Raw genomic sequence first — 18,641 nt, 5'->3', positions numbered from 1 at the left:
AATACTGTATCTCATAAGGAATTGTAATAATAACAATAATAATAATACTTAGGAATGTGCCAATCCCTCCGCCACGGATTTGTATTCGTAAAAAAGTACTTGATCGCAATTGCCAATTAATGCCTTTTAATGCTGATCAAAAACGCCAATCCCCTCTGGCTGACACTGTGTTTATTTGTATTCCCCCAACTGGCAAGTGACTAGCAGCTAATTATGTATATCAATACACAGTGTGGAGACGCTCTACCAAGGTAATTACGTATTGTATTTTAAATGTCATTATGAAGTACAATTATCACTGGTGGATAAGACTTAATATTTTACACACAGAGAGCAAGCCAGGAGCAGGCATGCTAATAGCTAAGCTCGCTTTAAACAACACCAAGAAATTAGTGCTTAGTAAAGTTTAAGAAGTGTGGATGGAACCATGTAACGGTAACAGCAGAAAGTAAGCAGTTATTTATAGAAAATTAACAAGTAGATTAATAAGAGTACAGAGAGAGGATAATATAACAGCTGTTGGTGTGTCAATATTGTCACAGTCAGTACACAACATGTAAGATGTTAAATTGGTGTTGTCAAGTATGTTATACCAAAGATAGTATCTGTATATGATCAACACTAAAGTGATTAGATCAATATTTTTATTTCTCAAAATCGTGTTTTACTTGGACAGGGGAGAACTTTGAGAGCAAAAACCCGAAGGATTTAAATGAGTAGTAGTTAGTACGTTTTGCTTTTGTTTAGTTGTTGTGTGCTATTGACTTTGTTTTGATCAAAATGAAATATAATAAGGAATTAGTTAAAATATTGTTTTGGCATTGTTAAACTGCAGCACTCGCCATAAATAAATTGAAAAATCTACAGGTTTTGGTATCAGCCGAACTCACTTATGCATAATTGGTGACGGAATCGGCAGCGTACAACCCTTATTGGAACATCCCTATTAATAAGTCTGCTGACAAGGCCTGGGAAAGCGTATTTTAAATATAAGCGACTACACTCAGTCGGTAAAGGTGATTTGAAAATGAGGCAACTCCACTCTGTCACAGGAGGCGAGCAACATCAGTTCCACTGACACATCTGAAATTGGTTTTGGACTGCCCGTGTACAAAGAGAGGTCCAGGCTGACATTTTGCAGGCCGCACGCCGCAAAGAAGGGTAACAACACATAAAGGACAGACCCAACGAGTTGACGAGCTGTAGCGGAAACATAAAACAACAAACTTTGAGTACAAACCCTGTTTCCATATGAGTTGGGAAATTGTCTTAGATGTAAATATAAACGGAATACAATGATTTTCAAATCCTTTTCAACCCATATTCAATTGAATACACTACAAAGACAAGATATTTGATGTTCAAACTCATAAACTTTATTTTTTTTTTTGCAAATAATAATTGACTTAGAATTTCATGGCTGTAACATGTGCCAAAAACGTTGGGAAAGGGCATGTTCACCACTGTGTTACATGGCCTTTCCTTTTAAAAACACTCAGTAAACGTTTGGGAACTGAGACACATTTTTTAAGCTTCTCAGGTGGAATTCTTTCCCATTCTTGCTTGATGTACAGCTTAAGTTGTTCAACAGTCCGAGGGTCTCCGTTGTGGTATTTTAGGCTTCATAATGCGCCTCACATTTTCAATGGGAGACAGGTCTGGACTACAGGCAGGCCAGTCTAGTACCCGCACTCTTTTACTATAAAGCCTCGTTGAGGTAACACGTGGCTTGGCATTGTCTTGCTGAAATAAGCAGGGGCGTCCATGGTAACGTTGCTTGGATGGCAACATATGTTGCTCCAAAACCTGTATGTACCTTTCAGCATTAATGGCGCCTTCACAGATGTGTAAGTTACCCATGTCTTGGCCACTAATACACCCCCATACCATCACAGATGCTGGCTTTTCAACTTTGCGCCTATAACAATCCGGATGGTTCTTTTCCTCTTTGGTTCGGAGGACACAACGTCCACAGTTTCCAAAACAATTTGAAATGTGGACTCGTCAGACCACAGAACACTTTTCCACTTTGTATCAGTCCATCTTAGATGAGCTCAGGCCCAGCGAAGCCGACGGCGTTTCTGGGTGTTGTTGATAAACGGTTTTCGCCTTGCATAGGAGAGTTTTAACTTGCACTTACAGATGTAGCAACCAACTGTAGTTACTGACAGTGGGTTTCTGAAGTGTTCCTGAGCCCATGTGGTGATATCCTTTACACACTGATGTCGCTTGTTGATGCAGTACAGCCTGAGGGATCGAAGGTCACGGGCTTAGCTGCTTACGTGCAGTGATTTCTCCAGATTCTCTGAACCCTTTGATGATATTACGGACTGTAGATGGTGAAATCCCTAAATTCCTTGCAATAGCTGGTTGAGAAAGGTTTTTCTTAAACTGTTCAACAATTTGCTCACGCATTTGTTGACAAAGTGGTGACCCTCGCCCCATCCTTGTTTGTGAAAGACTGAGCATTCCATGGAATCTACTTTTATACCCAATCATGGCACCCACCTGTTTCCAATTTGCCTGTTCACCTGTGGGATGTTCCAAATAAGTGTTTGATGAGCATTCTTCAACTTTATCAGTATTTATTGCCACCTTTCCCAACATCTGTGTCACGTGATGCTGGCATCAAATTCTAAAGTTAATGATTATTTGCAACAAAAAAAATGTTTATCAGTTTGAACATCAAATATTTTGTCTTTGTAGCATATTCAACTGAATATGGGTTGAAAATGATTTGCAAATCATTGTATTCCGTTTATATTTACATCTAACACAATTTCCCAACTCATATGGAAACAGGGTTTGTACGTAATGGTTCATAGTAACAAAAGGCCCTTTTCCACCAAAAGTTACTGGAACCTCTGGTTCATGGATCGAGAGGGTCCTGTGGAAGTGTGTGGTGTGAGTTTCCACCATATTTCACAGTTCAAGGAAGTTTATGGAGTGCCCATCCATCCATTTTCTACCGCTTATTGCCTTGGTTTACTATATTTCTGCATTGATACCATGCAAATAAACAGACACTATTAGGTAATTTTACAAAAAAGTCAGTGAATGAAATACAAAGCAATCATATAGAAAACAATATAGTGTACCGAATTGTTCAGAACAAGTCAGGCTTTTGTCCACAGTCAGAGAGTCGTTCTCTCGGTCAATGATGAAGTCATGAGGGTCAGTCGATTTCTTTTGGTCCATTTCAGCTGTAAATAATATATAAATAATACATGTCAGGGTTTATTTCACGCCGACAACACAAGCACATCGGTTTTATCATTAGCTTGTTAGCATTAGCATTCTGTTCACTCAGGTTGAGGCTAATAACTACACAAATGGAGCGTCACTGACTACTTTTACAACATTTAATAAAGAAACTACTTAATATTTGAAGTTATTTACCTTTGTTCCACTCGTGTGCTGACACCTTTTTTCCCACATTTATCCAACAAAGACAGAGTAGTAAGCAGCTGAGGTCGCCGCTTCGAGTCCGGCTTCATAGTCCTTTGTAAATACGTATAAAAGAGTCCTTCTACTTCTTGTAGCTTTGCATGTTGAAATGAAGTTTGTAAAAACGATTAAACAACAGTAAACTGCATATATTTTAAAGACTACGGCTGATTAAAAACACTCCAAAATAGTTCCACTGATCAGCATTCTTCAGCACACATATGCCCCATACAATTTCCTGCATTTTGAAAGCTCCTTTCGTTATTCTTTCTCTCCGTTTATTGTAATAGAAATACACAAGAAATAAACAAGTTGCCGAGTATATTCCAATGGCGGGCGTGTGTTTGAAAAATGTTTTTTTTAACGCCCCCAACTGTGTTAAACCAATCAGTGTTCGACAGCAAAGCCCACCCCCTGATGGACTAAATCTTCACAGGTAATGTTGGTGGAAACACAGGGGGAACTTTATTTACACGTAAGTGGGAAAGTTCCTGAAAAAGTTCCTGCGGTAGAAAACGCTCTAAACTCAAATCACAGGTTGAAAGGAAGCAATCGTGAGTTATATGACATGCAAACATGTGGAAACACCACTGGACATACAGGATTTACAGCTATGGATTATACTTCAAAATAAAACATTAGATTATTGTAGCTTGTCTAAATGGAAATTGAAAGTTTTGATGGTGCACTAAAACACCCATAGTAAATCAAAACTTATAGTCAATTATATGTAGTTATATACAGTAGGGAGGGATTCATATGGCCCCATTCGTAGCGGTTTACCAAACACATGAAACGTGACAAATTGGGGGTCTGCACTATCCACTTTAGCCGCCAGATGGCAGTATAGTGTTGAATATCTTTAAAATGTGTTTTTTGGCAATTTCAACTTTGACCACAGCGTCAGTTGCCATGTAAAGTGCCGCTTTCCATCATTTTTAGCAGACTGGATTGCAAAATGACTAACCCCCACTTACTCTCTCACAAGATGGGGCCAAATTAGTCCTTTCCCCACTGTATGGTCATGTACATGAGACTAGATAACCAGCATGTAACAAGTAATATTCCAATTTAACATTTACTTCAAGTGCTTGTTTGCCACGGTCACGCAGCTGAAGATGGATGGCGGTAACTTTCGGACACAACTGTCACTGATCTGAGCATGTAAGATATTTGCCTCACAACACACACACACATTCTTGTATTTGTTACCTTCTTGAGACCTCTGAAAAATGCCTACCTCTTTAGGACCACCCTTTCGAGATATATCATGGTTTGTATTTACAACATTAATAATATATACATACTATGCAAATATTAAAAAAATCTTGTGAGAAATGAGTTGGAATTTCACAAGAAAATGGTTCACAAGAAAAACTTTGAATTTTGGCAGGATTATGCTAAGTCGTAATTTTACTCAACACAAGTCAACATTTTACAAGAAAAGCTTAAAATGTTGGCATTTTTATGAGAAGTCGTAACTTTATTTGACAAAAGTCACAAATTTATAAGAAAACTAACATTTTGGCAATACTATAATAATATTCGGAATTAAACAAAAGTCTTAATTTTACTGTAGAAGCTAACTGTTAACGGCCACTATGGTCTTAGTACCATTGTGTAATTCATCATCCTGTGGTCACATATGGGACGTGGGCTGTCTTAAGTCAGCAGCGGAAGTCGTAAAATCAGCTGTTCACCTGGCGTTTTTTTTTCGGGGATGAATAGGGAAGTCCTTTAGCTGCCGTCTTATTTTATCATATTGCTGCTTTTGTTAATTACCTGTCAATGTTTATTTTTGTATGAACATTAAATCAACCAAAAATCCTGAATTTGGAGCAATGTTTACGGACTCTAGTATCTGGCTCTCTATTAAATGCAATGTTTTTTCCGTATGGGGACCATGATTTTGGAAGGTACTTTTCCTTGTTGTCTCAAGAAGGGTAGAAATACAAGAACACACGCACACACACACACATATACACACACACACACACACACACACACACACACACACACACACACACACACACACACACACACACACACACACACACACACACACACGTTGCTGGGACTGCTAGTAGGTATGTGTGCATAGGCGCCTATCTACATTTCTGCCTGTGGGTGCTCGGTGTGTGTGTATTAAAAAAAAAAAAAAAAAAAAATATATATATATATATATATATATATATATATATATATATATATATATATATATATAGACGTTCACCGAAGTTAATATCCCATATGATTTGTGGCTTTATTATTTTGTAAAACAGACCAAACTTGCCACAAAATTAACTACAACAAGATTGATTTTTCTAAAATTATTTTAAAGATTGAAAGTTGCCATCAGTGCATCAGTGCTCGGCATTGTCCGTGGGTGCTCGGGCCCCGAAGCACCCACGGGATCGGCACCTATGTATGTGTGCGTGTGCAAAAACAGCTGTGAGTGACAGCCATGAATGCCCGTCATCTTAATAGGGCCAATGACAATTTGTATTTAATTTAATTTGTAAATGTAAAAAAAGATAAACATTTGTTTTTTTAAATCTGTTCTTTTAAACCATTAACACAACATGTGTTTTTGCTCTAAAAAATTTAAAATGTAGCTTTCGGTTTAACATTTGTAATAGGTTTTTCCTTAAGTCTTGTAGTATATTAAACCAATGACCGTTATGCTGATGACACCCAACTCTACATGCCCCTAAAGCTGACCAACACGCCAGATTGTAGTCAGCTGGAGGCGTGTCTTAATGAAATTAAACAATGGATGTCCGCTAACTTCTTGCAACTCAACGCCAAGAAAACTGAAATGCTGACTATCGGTCCTGCTAGACACCGACATTTATTTAATAATACCACCTTAACATTTGACAACCAAACAACTACACAAGGCGACTCGGTAAAGAATCTGGGTATTATCTTCGACCCAACTCTCTCGTTTGAGTCACACATTAAGAGTGTTACTAAAACGGCCTTCTTTCATCTCCGTAATATCGCTAAAATTCATTCCATTTTGTCCACTAGCGACGCTGAGATCATTATTCATGTGTTCGTTACGTCTCGTCTCGATTATTGTAACGTATTATTTTCGGGTCTCCCTATGTCTAGCATTAAAAGATTACAGTTGGTACAAAATGCGGCTGCTAGACTTTTGACAAGAACAAGAAAGTTTGATCATATTCCGCCTATACTGGCTCACCTGCACTGGCTTCCTGTGCACTTAAGATGTGACTTTAAGGTTTTACTACTTACATATAAAATACTACACGGTCTAGCTCCATCCTATCTTGCCGATTGTATTGTACCATATGTCCCGGCAAGAAATCTGCGTTCAAAGAACTCTGGCTTATTAGTGATTCCCAGAGCCCCAAAAAAGGTCTGCAGGCTATAGAGCGTTTTCTATTCGGGCTCCAGTACTATGGAATGCCCTTCCGGTAACAGTTAGAGATGCTACCTCAGTAGAAGTATTTAAGTCCCATCTTAAAACTCATTTGTATACTCCAGCCTTTAAATAGCCCCCCTTTTTTAGACCAGTTGATCTGCTGTTTCTTTTCCTTTCTCCTCTGCTCCCCCCTATCCCTTGTGGAGGGGGAGACACACTGGTCCGGTGGCCATGGATGAAGTGCTGGCTGTCCAGAGTCGGGACCCGGGGTGGACCGCTCGCCTGTGTATTGGTTGGGAACATCTCTGCGCTGCTGACCCGTCTCCGCTCGGGATGGTTTCCTGCTGGCCCCACTATGGACTGGACTCTTACTATTATGTTGGATCCGCTATGGACTGGACTCTCACAATATTATGTCAGACCCACTCGACATCCATTGCATTCGGTCTCCCCTAGAGGGGGGTGGGAGGGTGGTGGGGGGGGGGTTACCCACATATGCGGTCCTCTCCAAGGTTTCTCATAGTCATTCACATCGATGTCCCACTGGGGTGAGTTTTTCCTTGGCCTTATGTGGGCTCTGTACCGAGGATGCCGTTGTGGCTTGTGCAGCCCTTTGAGACACTTGTGATTTAGGGCTATATAAACAAACATTGATTGATTGATTGACTGACTTCTCCACAAGGGAGTCACAGGTATTCTTCATGTCAATCACACACACCAGAGGCCAAAAAAATAGGACCTAATTTATGAGTGATTTTGTCTCAAAAGTGGGTCTTGAAAAAAAGGGTCTTATTGGGTCAATATACTTTACCGACATGTCGATGTTTGTGCATTTCGGGGGTTGTTCAGTAAATGTAAACATGGTAGTAGCGGTTATGGGTCATTTAAAAGTATGTGTAAATAGACAGTCCGAAAATCAATACGGTCTACACAAAGACTTTACTCAGCCGTAGCTCAAGCAAGCATTTCTTTGTGAGGAAACAAAATAAGCAAAGAAATTGGTTTTAGGAAACAAACTGCAGATTTTGTGGCTTATCACTTTTCTGGAAAAATGTATCCAATTCAGTCTAGGGTTATTACAGAGAAAAGAAGAAGGGTGCAACAACCAATGCCTATTGATATGAAAAAATAAGTTATTTTGTATTTCATACAGAAAATGGTCTCATTTCAGATGGATGGATAACGAAAGCAACCTTCGTATTTCGCACCCTGAAACTGTTTTTCACGTGCGTATTCACAATGACTGAAGAACCTTGACAGGGCATACCGTCCACTGCTGAGGTGGCAAAGGTGACACAGGGCACTGCTGGATCTACAGATATGAGTATTAGGCGCCCATACAAAAGGGGAGGGGTTGAAAATGCACCACCGGCAAAAACGCCATGACGTTGATGAATGCTGTCCTCTAAGTGTTAGCTAAAATTATCTGATGAGACACTGTACGTGTTCCAACTCACAAGGTTTATGTGACGCCAGCATGAGGACGTAGTCACCATGTATGAAGGTCTGACCGCATGAAGCTGATTTGACATTGCGAAGTAGACGGATAACAAATCTTCCATCATCTTGCCATGTGGCAAGCAAAGCAATTTCACAAACAGCGCGTTTTGACTAATCATCACAAGGACAGGACATTAAAAAACCAATTATATTAATTGACTACATTTGAAAAAAATAATCATACACATGTGATCAATATGATTAGAATAAAACACCTGGTCGAAATATTCTCTTTAACCTTTGAAAGAGAGTGAGCCTCACAAAGCACTTCACTGCCCTCTTTTGGCCATTCTCCTGTTTACCTGTACAAAAGTCTATCACTGTCAAAACATATGGATCCAATATAAATAATGCTCCTTTTCTCCCATGTTTGTAATTTACTGTGATGGACGAGCACGCTTCTTTTCCATGTAAGTGATCATGTTTACAGAATGACAAATCATCCTTTCCACTTTCAGCAATTACAAAAAGTCATTATTATTCACGTGTGTGTTCCATTTGTTTTACTTTTTTTTTTCCTGCTACAGCTTTTAGGAAGTGAAACAATTTCTCAAGGGAAAACAAATATTTGTTTCACTGACAGCAGAAATGACTGATTTTGAGAAAGTTTAAGTTAAAAAAATGATGCGATCCATCAGCACTACAAGTGGAGAAATCATATCCTTTTAAGTGCCGTGATGTCATTTTACTGTAATAAACACATCTGGTGTGAAAATTACAAAAATAAAATATCAAAGTGACAATGGGATAAACAAGACATTTACTGGAAGGACAAATATGAGGCGCTATTTAAGTTTTTGAATAAGTAACACATAGAAATTGATTCTGGAAGACACACCCTGCTGATAATTTATTCCACAGAAGCAAAGGTTTGCACTCGTGTGGTTTTGTACTTGGCAGATCCATTAAACTATCCCACAACGTCCTTGGCTACGCACGTGCATTTCAAATAAAATGAGGATGAAGAATGACACTTTGCGGGAATTGATGAGACAGTAACTCTAAAATATGAACAGTAGTGTGATGTAAAGGAGCTCAACTGTCAATTTGTACATGATAAAGCCTTGGCGTTACAGATGAATATTCAGATGCTGAACAGTACTATATATGGTATCTTCCTTACACCTCTAATAAGTATTCTTAAAAGGCAGTACTATGAAACTAAACTTAGATGCACTTTATAGAGTAGTCTGCGTACAGCAGTGTTATTCAAATGGTAGCCCGGGTGTCAAATGGGGCTCAGGAATGACACCATGGTTCAATTCTAAACTTTGGAGAGCAGCAAATTCCTAAAAATCACTAGAGTGCTGCTGTTGTATAAAAACATTTGGACATATTTACAGATCCTTGCATTGACATTTTAACCTTGCTAACAAATATAAAACACTGGTGTCCATACTAGTGATTCACACAACAGAGGGGTTCCTCAAGGCACCCCTGTAAGTCCTCTCTTTTTAGGCAGTTTATATTATTTTTCGTAATGTGATTGAGGTAAACTAAGGTGTTGCTGCAGCTTGTTTACTTCAGATGCAGTCAGTAGTCATTTTTCAACTTTTTTAGTTACACTTGCAGTTTTCCTCAAGGTTCCATTTTAAGCTCTTTCTTCATCATGTGGGCTATTCAATTGGTGCACCCACGGACTCACATTTTTGCAGCAGATTCTTAGAAAACTTTGGTGTCACAGGGTGGTGACCCCAAGGATGCAGAGAATGGCAGGCTGAATGCAAGTAAAAAACAATGTATTACTTACAATGAAACATGGAACCAAAACAGCACACACAGCATCAGTCTCATACGGAAGAATGATCCAGCACTGAATGAGGGACCCAGGTAGAACTAAATAGAACTAATTAAACGAGGAACAGGTGTGCTGGCAGGACATGGAACAGAAAGTAAAGGTGCTGCAAAACACAGAGACCAAACAGGAAACACTGACAAAACAAGAGCACCTGGACAGGAAGTGATTCTAAACACAAACATAACCAAACTGTCAGTAGCACTTTTGACAGTAGCCCCCCTTCCTATAACGGATTCCAGACGACTTTTTGGACAAAAAGTCCAAAACTAAGGGAGAGTGGAGGGAGGAATGACGAAGGGTCGCCAAATTGCGCCCCTGTCTCAAAAAGCCGAGAAGAACCGGGGAAGAGCCAGGTGGCGGTGGCGAGTTGAACACCATTGCATCTGGCGAGGTGGGCGTCCACGGAATGGGCACATCCGTGGCCAACTAGAAGGCAGACGCGAGTGGCCACGGCAGACCAGTGGCTGCAATCGTCCATGCCCAGGTCCTTGGCAAAGCTGCTGATCGCGCGGAGGGTGTCCATGAAATGGCCACACTCTAGGCCAAAGAGGGAGTTGCGTGCAGGCGCCTGATGGCCGCTTGTGCAGCAAGTAAGCTGGAAATCGCGAAGGCGACTCCAGGACAAGCACCGACGATGGGCCCACTAGAGCGGATAGGGCCGTTGGACGGCCCGCCGGAGACAAAGATGGCGGCTGCGCCATCGGACGACCCACCGGAAAAGAAAATGGCGCGGCTGCGCCGTCGGGCGGCCCACCGGAGACGAAGACGGTATGCAGGCCCACCGGGGTTGATGGCGGCGCCCTCAGGTCCACCGGGGTTGATAAGCACACCGGGGTTGATAGGCACACCGGGGTTGATGGCGGCCTGCGCAGGCCCACCGGGGTTGATGGCGGCGTTCGCAGGCCCACCGGGGTTGATGGCGGCGTTCGGAACCCACCGGGGTTGATGGCAGCATTCGCAGGCCCATCGGAGAGGATGGCGGCGTCCGCAGGCCCACCAGGGAGGATGGCGGCGTCTGCAGACCCACCGGAGAGGATGGTGGCATCTGCAGACCCACTGGAGAGAATGGCGGCAACTGCAGACCCTCTGGAGAGAATGGCAGCGTCTGCAGTGGCCTTACTGGGAAAGGTGAGAGCTGTGCTTCCCCTGTCGCACAGCTGACCTTAGCCCCCCTCTCAATCCCAGACGTCCCCAAAGAAGCCAACAGATGACAGGGATGGGTGGGAGGGAGCTTGAAAACATCTCTTCGATTCAGCCATCAGTGCCAAAATCCTGTCAAGCCTCTCGGCCATGGAAATCTCCGCGGGGTCACTCACTGGCTGGATCATTTCTGTCACGGGTGTGGCTCCGAAATGACAACACAGGCACGGCTTTTTAAAGACGGGCTCTTTGCTTGAGTTTATGCCGTGAAAACTACAGGACAAGACATGAAATACAATGTTTTAGACATAAATCAGTCACAGGCAAATAAAGTGCTAAACAAAATAGCTACCTCGTGGCCACCTGCCACTTCGGAGGTTCTTGGGCAGCAAATATTTCAGTCTTGTGCATACTAAATGAGCGTATAATAATTAAACCAATGTACTTTATAAATATACAGAACAATTCGACACAATATGACAAATACCTTGTTCAGCTCGCTAAATGTTCTTGCTGCTGCTGATGGCTCGCTCAAAGTCCTTTGCATGTCTGGGCGAATGCAGGTCTCGCAACTTCCAATAGTAAACCAAAACCTCGCGAGAATAGCGGTGTAACAAAGGAAATAAATTGCCCTTTTTATAGTAAACAAAATATGTCTTATTTACAAAAAATGTAACATGAATTCACAAACATAATCATTTTCAACAAAAAATATTAACCCTTAAAACAAAAATATTAAGTGTAAGTTTCAACGACACTTACACTCCCACCAAAATCACTCATTGTCTCTCAATGTAATTTTTTAAGAAGTATCCTGGTTAGAGTCTGTTTTACTGTGTAAGTCAGTCTCAAGTAGGGTCACGACTTTGTGAATAGGTCTTTCTAGGTATATCAGTCTCGTCAGTGGTTTCCTTTTGTCAAAAGTGGTTTCACTGGTCTTCAACTTCACTTTTCGAACTTTGCCGTCTGGGCTTTCCAAAGTTTCTATCACTCGAGCTAGTTTCCATTTACATCTTGGAGCGTTGTCATCCTGTATGATCACAATATCATTTACTTGCAGGTTTCTTGAAACTTTCTGCCATTTCTGTCGCTGTTGGACCTTTGTAGCTTTTCTGTATTTTCTACACTTAACACAGCGGTAGATGTGCGATGAAACAACATTTCCACATCCTAAGATCCATATTCCATTTGCACGCAATTCATTTGTAGTCATGCCTCTTCCTTGGTGATGTACACGTTCATGGTAATGTTTGACGAGTAGGGCTGACACGTGAGATTCTTTGGGAAGAATTGCGGGATGTTTCACATCATGATGTAAGGCTGATTGGGATAATCTTCCTCCCACCCTGAGAACATCTGACTTGTCCAGGAAAGCATTCAACTGTATTAGTCTGTTGTGCTTGTGTAGAGAATTTTCTTTTTGAGATCGGATTTTCTTTATTTCCTCAGGGAAAGCTTCTCTTTGCACTAGCTTGATGATGAACACTTCTGCATCCTTTCTCTCTTCAAGATCTGTGACTTTGTTCGTTCTTTGTTGGATACCTTTATATTCTTTGATGAATCTCTTGAGTCTGGCGATGGCCTTTATTGCTCTTGACCAATCGGAAAATTTCTGTAAATGTTGTAGCACTGGGTTTGCTTCCTTTGACTGTGTTGTGTGCGTGTGACCTTTACGGAGTTCGGGATCTGTTTCTTCGATCTCTCCCACCATTTCCTCATTGACTGGAATGTCTTGTTTCCACAGGAAATCTGGGCCTTTTAACCAGTTTGATTCTTTCAGCTGAGTTGCACTTAAACCTCTTGAGGCATGATCAGCAGGGTTGTTTTCTGAGCTGACGTGCTGCCATTTTTCAGGACTTGTGCTTTGTCTTATTCGTTGGATTCGATTGGCGACGAATGTGTGAAATCTTTTTGCATCGTTGGATATGTATGCCAATACGACTTGTGAATCTGACCAATAATATTCCTTGAGATTTTCAATTTCCAGTTCTCGCTTGATTACATCTGCGTTGCGGACTGAAGTCACAACTGATGATAGTTCGAGTCTTGGTATGGTGGTTTGTTTAGTCGGTGCAACTCTCGCTTTACCCATGACTAGTGAACAACTGATTTTTCCTTCTTTACTTATTGCTCTGACGTATGAACATGCGCCATAACCTTCTAAGCTTGCGTCTGAGAAGTTATGTAACTCGTACTGTACAACATTGCTGTCTTGTGAGTAACTTCGTGGGATTTTCAGAGCTGCCAGTTTGGGCAGGTCTCTCAACCATGCTTCCCACCGTGGTAGTATGTGGTCTGGGAGATCGTCGTCCCAATTTACTTTGTCTTTGCACAACGTTTGGAGTATTTGCTTTCCAATCAGTATGAATGGGGCGACAAACCCAAGGGGGTCATAGACTGATGCAACTGTCAAGAGCACCCCTCTCCTTGTCAACGGGTTGTCTTTGACTTGGACTCTGAATTGGAATTCATCTGCCTCGATACACCATTGTACTCCGAGTGCGCGTTCAACGTGGGGTTCTCCAAGAGCCAGGTCTTGGTCTTTGGCTTGAGCTTGTTCTTCTTGGGGAATTGCTTCGAGCACTTCTTTATTGTTTGACACAAACTTATGCAAATGGAGTTTGCCTGTCTTGCAAAGTGCTCTTGACTCTTCGACCAGCTTTATAGCTTCGGCTGTTGACGTTACACTAGCAAGTCCATCATCAACGTAAAAACCTCTTTGTATGAACTTGACAGTCTCTTTGCTGAACTTGTCTTTACCTTGAGATGCAAGATGTTTGAGTCCAAAGTTACAGCATTCGGGAGAGGAAGCTGCCCCGAAAAGGTGCACTTTCATCCTGTACTCTGAAGGTTCAGAGTTCAAATCACCTTTGTCCCACCAGAGAAATCTCAGGTAGTCTTGATGTTCCTTGACAACATAGAATTGATGGAACATTCTCTCCACGTCACACATGAAGGCGATGGGACCCTTTCCGAAGCGGCATAACACTCCGACCAGTGCGTTGGTAAGGTCTGGTCCAGTCAGAAGATGATCGTTGAGAGAGGTTTCCTGGAAACGGGCAGAACAATCAAAAACCACGCAGATCTTTGCAGGCTTATGGGGGTGGTAAACCCCGTGGTGAGGGGTGTACCACGCTGTCGTGTTATCCAGCTCTTGTACTGGGACTGTTTCTGCGTCTCCGTGGGTTATGATGTCGTCCATAAACTTGACATAATCCTTGTAGTATTTCTCATCCCTTTTGAGTCTACGTTCCAATGAAGACAATCTGTGTTCAGCATATTGTTTGTTGTTTGGAAGATTTGGATTGTCTGTTTTGAATGGTAGTGGAAGTTCGTAGTGACCGTCTTCCTTTTGTCGTATGCCTTTTGTCACCTTTGTCATGAACAAAATGTCTTCTTGAGAAATTGGATTGTCGTCTGTTGCATGCTCAGAGAAGTCAGATTCCAAAGCCTTTATCACATCAATAGGACTGACTTCCTTTACTTGAGTTCTGCATACAAAACGCACTTCTTGTTTGAGTTCAACTGCTGGTTGTGACACAGGAGTTACTTCACGCACAATGAGTCTGTGACTTGTGCCGATGGCATCATTGTGATTGTGGACTTGAGACGAGCAACCAACTATGCTCCAGCCGAGATCGGTTAGCTGTGCGTAGGGTTGGTTTTCTTTGCCTGCAAGAACTTTTCTTGGTAGAAGGGCTTGTTGACAGTTATAGCCGATAAGAAGGCCAACTTCACATTCGAGCATTGGTGGTAACTTATCTGCTAGCTTTTCCAGATGAGGCCACTTCAAAGCGGTTTCAGACGTCGGGATATGTGACCTGTTAACTGGGATAAACTCTCTAGTAAAGACTGGTGGTAATATGATTTTCTTTCCCCACTTATATCCTCTGACTTGAAGGTTTACCAGCTTCTCACATGGTATAACTGTTGACTTGTCAGACATAGTAGATAGCCGCAGACTGGCTTTGCTTTTATCTGTGTTGAGATCTTGAGCTACTTCATCCAAGATGAAAGATGTATCGCTCTGTGAGTCGAGAAGCGCATACACTAGAACTTCTTTCTCTGGGTGGTTTGTGGATGAGACCCAGACAGGTAGTATAGAGGATGTCAATGTGCTTGAGGTGTCTTGAGTTACCCTGTTAGAGATTGCGGTAGATTTGTCTTCATCCTTTGTGACTTTAGTGTCTACTTTGTCTTGAGAGTTATCTTCACTCTTTGCAGGTGTTGCCTTTTTACGTTCCATGAACTTGTCGTCATGCAGACATGTAGGATGTCTCCTTTGACATTTCTCACATGTGCTCCTTTTATCGCACTTCTTTGAATGATGTCCAGTCTTTAAACATCCGAAACACAGCTTTTCTGTCTGTGCAAACTTGATACGATCTTGAACCATTTTTTCCGTGAACTTGAAACATTTATCAAGCGTGTGGCCATTCCTTTTGCAGAAGAGACAGGTTACAGTATATGTGTGACCTGAGCTTTTTGAGTGACTTGAGTTTGTAGTAAACGCTTCTGCTCGAATGATTTGACTGCGTGAATGTTTGGGTTTACTTGTGTCCAAACCTTTGAGTGCTTGCAATGAGGCTATGGGATCGCACGCTAAGTCAGCTTCCATAGACACAAACTCCACAAACGTGCGGAAGGATGGATACTCTCCATTATTTGTTCGTCTTATTTTCATGGCTGTGCGGTTCCATCTTGTAGTCAACCAATCTGGAAGTTTCAACAAGAGTCTCTGAATTTCCATACAATCATTGAGAACTTCTAATACCTTTATGTGTGGTATCGCAGCTTCACAACTTCCAAGAAAGTCAGCAAATTCCCTTAACTTACTTCCATCTTTGTAGCTTATTTTCGGCCAACCATGAAGCTTGTCTCTGAAGCATTTTCCTATGGTGAACAGATCTCCAAAACGCTTTTCCAGCACTTTCCAAGCTGAGTCGTACGCTTCATCTGTGCCTAATAGGAAAAATCCTTCTACTGCTCTTTTTGCAGATCCACCGAGATACTTCCTGAGATAGTAAAGTTTCTCATTTTTGGGAATGTTCTTTCTTTCAATTAAGGATTCGAATGACAACTGCCAGTCTTTGAACTTTAGTGGGTCTCCAGTGAACAATGCAGGTTCTGGAGTTGGAAGTCGATTTGCACTTATTGCTTCTGCTAGTATGCTAACTATATCCGAATTTGACTGTGGTTGCGTTACAACCATTTGAACTTGTGTGTCTTGAGGGATGAATGGTGGACTTGATGCTTTGAGTGTTTGACTTGTGGCCTTTGCTTGTATGATAGGAGTTTGTTGAATGTGTGGAGCAAACGCATGGCTTGTAGCATGAAAGACTTGGGTTGTGTTTATAGCTTGAAAGGGAGTGCTTGGTGTGATAGGGATTGCTTGGGTTTCACTCGCTGCTTTAATACTGTGTAACAAACTTCGACTTTCAGCAGTACTTTCAACTTCATCGTAAACCTTTACGCGAGCTTTGGCAGCATTCATTTTCTTAACTTCTTCCAAGCGGTCGATCTTTCTACGCTGCTCTTCTATTGCTTGTTGCCTTGCAAAATTCTCAAGTTCCAATTTTTGTAGTTCAGCTGTTTCCTTTTCCTGCTCGTCCATTACTGCTAGTATTTCTTGAGATGCAGCTGCTTCAGCTTCCATTCTTTTTATTATTTGTGAGCAGGATTGTCCTGAACCACTTTTGGACCTTTGTGATATTGACCTTGATCTATAACTTTCAGATCCTAAGCATGATCTGACATCTGGCCACGATCTTCGTCATCCTCAATGTCTCCTCCAAGCCATTTCTCAGCTCTGTTGACTATAAATCCGGAGAATGACGTGCATGCATCAACTTTACGTCTAATGTCTGCTTCAGGAGATTGTATTTGACGTATCTGGTCATAAACGACTTGCACATCTTTACAAGTGATGTTTATGTTATTGATTAACTCCTTTAATTCACTTTCTGAAGCTTCCTTTCTCAGCATTACTCTGCTCAATCTTGCTTCATATCTCCATTTTTCAAAAACAAATGCATATTTGTGTTGGAGTCTCTTTAGTTTCTCCTCTTGAAGCTCTTTACCCTTTTCGGTTACCGTATTTTCCGCACTATAAGGCGCACCTAAAAACCACAATTTTTCTCAAAAGATGACAGTGCGCCTTATAACCCGGTGCGCTTTATTACGATTAATTTTCATAAAGTTTCGATCTCGCAACTTCGGTAAACAGCCGCCATCTTTTTTCCCGGTAGAACAGGAAGTGCTTCTTCTTCTACGCAAGCAACCGCCAAGGTAAGCACCCGCCCCCATAGAACAGGAAGCGCTACCTACCGCCCGCCCCCGGAAGAAAAAGAAGCGCGCGGATATTTCGTTTCATTTCCTTTGTTTGTCTACATCTGTAAAGACCAGACTACAAAATGGCTCCTACTAAACGACACGCTTATAACGCAGAATTTAAACTTAAGGCAATAAGTCATGCCGAAGAACACGGAAATAGAGCAGCAGCAAGAGAATATAACATAAATGAATCAATGGTGCGTAGGTGGAGGAAGCAAGAAGATGACCTGCGCCAGGTAAAGAAGACAAAACAGAGCTTCCGAGGGAACAAAGCACGATGGCAACAGTTGGAGGACGAACTCGAACAGTGGGTTGTTGAGCAGAGAGCAGCAAGCAGAAGTGTCAGCACCATCACTATTCGAATGAAGGCAACAACGCTAGCAAGCGAACTTCACCTGGATGATTTTAAAGGTGGTGCTTCTTGGTGTTTTCGGTTTATGAAAAGACGCAATCTCTCCATCCGCACACGGACCACTGTTTCACAGCAACTGCCTAACGACTTTAAAGAAAAGCTGGCTACTTTCCGTGCATATTGTAAAAAGAAGATAGCGGAAAAAAAGATCCGGCCAGAGAACATTATCAACATGGACGAGGTTCCACTGACTTTTGATATTCCTGTGAACCGCACTGTTGATATAACGGGAGCACGTACGGTGAATATTCGCACCACTGGGAATGAAAAGTCGTCCTTCACGGTGGTTCTAGCTTGCCATGCTAATGGCCAGAAACTTCCTCCCATGGTCATATTCAAAAGGAAGACCTTGCCAAAAGAGACCTTTCCAGCCGGCGTCATCATAAAAGCTAACTCGAAGGGATGGATGGATGAAGAAAAGATGAGCGAGTGGTTAAGGGAAGTTTACGCGAAGCGGCCGGGTGGCTTTTTTCACGCTGCTCCGTCCATGTTGATATATGACTCTATGCGCGCCCACATCACAGATGGTGTCAAAAAACAAGTGAAGCACACAAATACAACACTCGCCGTCATTCCGGGTGGATTAACCAAAGAACTCCAACCGCTGGATATTGGTGTCA

The 18,641-nt window shown here is 41.9% G+C and overlaps 1 pseudogene; it reads left to right on the top strand.

The window, feature by feature from the left end:
* Nucleotides 1-6,118: 6,118 nt before the first annotated feature.
* Nucleotides 6,119-6,971, top strand: LOC140678936 (uncharacterized; annotated as a pseudogene).
* Nucleotides 6,972-18,641: the final 11,670 nt, after the last annotated feature.

Source organism: Nerophis lumbriciformis, linkage group LG07, assembly GCF_033978685.3.
Source record: "Nerophis lumbriciformis linkage group LG07, RoL_Nlum_v2.1, whole genome shotgun sequence".
Taxonomy (NCBI): domain Eukaryota; kingdom Metazoa; phylum Chordata; class Actinopteri; order Syngnathiformes; family Syngnathidae; genus Nerophis; species Nerophis lumbriciformis.
Note: the sequence above shows the minus strand (reverse complement) of the source record. Positions and strands in the feature narration are given on the sequence as shown.